The following is a 4,860-nucleotide window of genomic DNA, read 5'->3' on the forward strand; positions in this document are numbered from 1 at the left end:
CTCCCTGTACTACCTAGCAGTTGGAGGTGTGGTTGTCAGAAAATTCCTTGACAGCTCCTGTTTTACTCCATGGTGCCAGTTCTCTTGGGCTTTGTCATGAGTTGGAATAGAATAAAGACTCTTTGATATCTGCAGTGCTGGGGGTTCTTGAAACCCTAGGCTTATGAATATTAGAACCAAGTCAGGAACCTAGCTGCTTGCCTCAGCTGCCACAGTCTCTGATTCAATTGCAAGGTTATAGAGGTTGCAGATAAAAAGGAAAATCAGGAAGCAAATAGGCATTGGGCTTGGGAAAATTTTATGGAGCATCTTGAAATTTTGGTATATTAACATTGTTGTTACATGTCTTCAAATCTCATATTTACCTTAAGTGTTACCTTAGAATTTTAGAGTTGGAAGGCACCTTAGAGACTGTTTGGACCAGGGATTGGCAAACTTTTTCTAGGACCAGACAGTAAAATTTTAAGCTTTGTGGGACACATGGTCTCTGTCACAACTCTTCAACTCAGCTGTTGTTGTGGGAAAGCAGCTGATGATGATGCATAAACAAATGGGTAATAAACAAATGGGATTGCTGTATTCCAATACAACTTAATTTGTACAAGGAGGCAGCAGGCCAGGATTTGAAGTGTGGGCTATAATATACCCATTATGATTTATGCTAGTACCCCCCATTTTGTACTTGAAGAAACATACCCAGAGAGTTTAGGTGACTCATGTCAAGTCTCAAACTAGTGACCAAGATGCAACTCTGATCTAGGCTTCTTGGCTCCTAGTAACTTTTTCACTGTTTCCTTCTATGAGTGTTCACCGAGTGCTAGTAAAGCACCTTATTAAACATGTGAAGTCTCATTTAATCCTCACTGTAATTCTCTAAGGTAGGTGGTATTATACCCCTTTTGAGGATGAAGAAACAGGGTTAAAGAGGTAAAATAACTTGCCAGAAATCATGCGGTCAGTGTGTATGACAAAGCAATTCATTCTTGCATTGCTATAAATAAATATCTGAGTCTGGGTAATTTACAAGACAAGAGGTTTAATTGGTTCACAGTCCTGCAGGCTGTAGAGGAAGCATGGCAGCATCTGCTTTTAGGGAGGCCTCAGGGAACTCATGGGGAAAGCAAAGAGTGAGCAGGTGTGTCATACGGCAAAAGAAAGATCAAGAAGGAGAGATGGAGGTGTGGCACACTTTTAAACAGCCAGATCTCATGATAAGTCACTATCTTGAGGACAGCACCAAGGGAAGGATGCTAAACCATTCGTGAGAAAAAATCCACTCCCATGATCCAGTCACCTCCCATCAGGCCCCACCTCCAATATCGGAGATTACAATTCAACTTGAGATTTGGGAGGGGACAAATATATAAACTGTGTCAAAGTAGTGGAGCAAAGATTAACTTTGGCCTTTCTGCCTCTCAAATTCTATTATAGTATGATACCTCTTTCAATCTTGATTTTACTGTATTGTAAACATATATTTCCTTTTAGTTTTCTTCTTGCCATGTTTATTTTTATCTCTTTATCTTTTTCAAGAAATTCTCAGTTTCTTACTGTTACATGATAAATGTCTAACATGTGGCACACACCATATAAATATTAGTTTCTTTCCTCATCCAGTAGTTCAGGCTGCCATTCAGCTTGGTTTCTTTTATACTAAAATTTCTCTTTTTTTAAATGAACTTTTTATTTTGGAGTAATTTGAGATTTACAGAAAGTTGCAAAGATAGTTCAGAGAGTTCTATACACCCTCACCCAGTTTTAGTTACCCTTATATATCCCACTGTGGGACATTTATGAAAACTAAAACGTCTTCATTGGCACATTACTATTAACTAAACTCCAGACTTCACTTGAATTTCACCAGATTTTCCATTATTGTTCTTTTTCTGTTCCAGGATCCAGTCGAGAATACCACATTGCATTTAGTTGTCATGTCTCCTTAGTGTACTCTAATCTGTGGCAGTTTCTTTGTCTTTTATGATGTTGACAGGTGGTTTTTTTTTTTTTTGAGACGGTCTCCCAAGATGGAGTGTAATGCCACAATCTTGGCTCAGTACAACCTCAGTCTCCCAGGTTCAAGTGATTCTCCTCCCTCAGCCTCCTGAGTAGCCGGGACAGGCACACACCACCACAACCGGGTTATTTTTGTATTTTTAGTAGAGACAGGGTTTCATCATGTTGGCCAGGCTGGTCTTGAACTCTTGACCTCAAGTGATCTGCCCATCTTGGCCTCCCAAAGTGCTGAGATTATAGGCGTGAGCCACCGCGCCCAGCCCCTTGACAGTTTTGAGAAAATACTTGTCAGGTGTTTTGTGTTAGATTAGTGCAAAAGTAATTGTGGTTCCTCAAATTGGCTTTGTCTTGATATTTTACTGATGATTAGACTGAAGCTGGAGTTATTTTTTTTTTTAGAAAGATTACTACAGAAGTGAAGTGCCCCTCTCATCACTTTATATCCAGGGGTACATGATGTCACTAATGGTTTTAACTAGCATACAGAAATGGGCACAAATTATAAATGCACAACTCATTGAATTATCACAAGATAAACATGCCCATTATAACACCCTCCAGATCAAGAAGTAGCCCTCCTCATATTTCTTCCCTCTTTCACAGAGGCAACCACTATTCTGATTGTTAATGCTATTGAGTAGTTTTCTTTTTTGAACTTTATGTAAGTCGCATGATTAAGTATTTTGTATGAATTATTTCTATTTTGTTTGTGAGATTCAGTCTTTTTGAGTATAACAGTTTATTTATTTTGGCTGCGGTATAGTACTTCATTATCTGAGTAGACTGTTCCTTCTACTGTTAATGGATATTTGGTTTAATTCTATTTCTGGCTATTACAAATAATGCTGTAAATTTTTATATACATTGTTGATGTATATATGAGTATATTTCTGCTGGGTAAATATCTGGCATTGGATTTGCCGGGTTATAGAGTTGCTTCTATTAAACTTCAAAAGATGGTGTTTATTTTTGAAAGTAGTTCTACCAGTTTACATTCTTACAGTAAACAGTAGTTTAATGTTGTCAATCTCTTTATTTTAGCCTTTGTGGCGGGTGTGTAGTGGTGGTTTTAATTCACATTTCCCTAAGGATGTAGAATAATGACAGTTGTATTTCTAGATTTCCAAGCCTCACATATCATGTATTTCTTTTTCTTGCCTTATTGCACTGTCAAGGGCCTTCAGTACAGTGTTGGATAGGAGTGATGATGGGATAGTGGGCATCCTTATCTTTCTGTTTGCAGAGGGCGTAGGACTGTTGGATCCCACAGGGTAGTGGGGTGTCCCTTATGCTGTGCTGAGGTGCAGGATCCGAGAAGTAAAGAGACAGGACACTGAAGAACTGGTGAAGAGCATCTGGACTCAGGGGGCCACGCCACCTGTGAGCGGCGATCAGCAAGAGCCCCCAGTGCCCAGGAGCATCTGTATTTATTAGGTACAAGCAGGGGGCAGGATGGTGAGTGAGGTCATCATCTATAGGCTTTGTAATAGGGCATACATAATCACATGAGTCACAAGTGAGAGGGCCACCCCATTACGTCACTTGGACAGAGAGGTGGACCATGTGCAGTAGGGGGCCGTGCCATGCGCAGTATTAGAGGGTCGTGTACAGCAAAGGTGTCCACCCCCATTAGGTCACCGAGGCAAGGAGGTGGGCTGTGTGCAACAGGTGTTGTGCACAACACTGCTTATCTGGGGGCTGGAGACTTCAAAGGATTTCTAACAGAAGGATACTGTAAGCTAATGCAGTGGGAGCTGACAGACTTGTGCTCCTCTCTTAAGATATTTATGGGAGGATAATTTGAGCTAGCACAGAGGGGAGAAAAGACTGACAAGGTGTACACCCGCTGTGACTGGTCACACCAGAGGAGTTCTTCTCCCTTGGTTATTTCCAGGATCTCAGGCCTGAGGCCTGCTTTCCACAGGAACTAGATGCAAGGTACTACAACTTCTTTATCAGGAGAAGAGGCTCTTGCTCCAAGCCTGCCATACAGTGTATGCCCTTTCAGGCAGGGACACCACCGCCTGGGTCTTTGGTTCTTGTCCTGGTCTGGCTGTTTTCCCATGTACTGCTTCTGTTCTGTGACTGCTCTAGGCATTCCTCCTAATACATACTACTACTATATGGTTATATACAAGGATTCTGTAAATCAGCACTAAATGTGTCAGTACAGCTCCAACTACAATACCTATATGATTATATGGAAAGATTATATAGAACTATGTTAGATGTAAGTATTAACTATGACTATATAAGCTAGATATATGTAAGCAGTAAGTTATACTTCAGACACTAATTCTATAAACTAATATATGATTATATATAAAGGATTATATAAAGGAAATAGCTGAGTAATAACACTATAAACTAAGATATTCTTCAGGCACTAATTGTGCCTGGGGTCTGGACAGTTCTCCTTCCTCGGTGCCCATGGGGGTGTTACCCACAGAGGGAAAGCGTTCAGCATTTCACCTTTAAGTAAGACATTTGCTATAGGTTTTCTTGTAGATATTCTTTATCAGGTTGAAGATAGTCCCTCTGATCCTAGTTTGGGAAGAGGATTTTGGTTTTTGTATTTTAAATGGATAATTGAATTTCTATCAAATGCCTTGTCTGTCTTATGATTCTCATGATTTTTCTCCTTATTCTGTTAATGCAGTGAAATGCATTAATTGCTTTTCTGAATGCTAAACCAACTCTGTATTCCTGGAATAAACCTACTTTGGTTGTAATATATTATCTTTTTTATATGTACTAGATATGATTTGCTAGTATTTTATTGGGATTTTTACATCTATGTTCATGAGAGTTTGGCCTGTAATTTTTCCTTTCTTGCAATGTTCTTGT

This window comes from Cebus imitator, unplaced genomic scaffold, assembly GCF_001604975.1.
Source record: "Cebus imitator isolate Cc_AM_T3 unplaced genomic scaffold, Cebus_imitator-1.0 Scaffold66, whole genome shotgun sequence".
NCBI classification, from domain to species: domain Eukaryota; kingdom Metazoa; phylum Chordata; class Mammalia; order Primates; family Cebidae; genus Cebus; species Cebus imitator.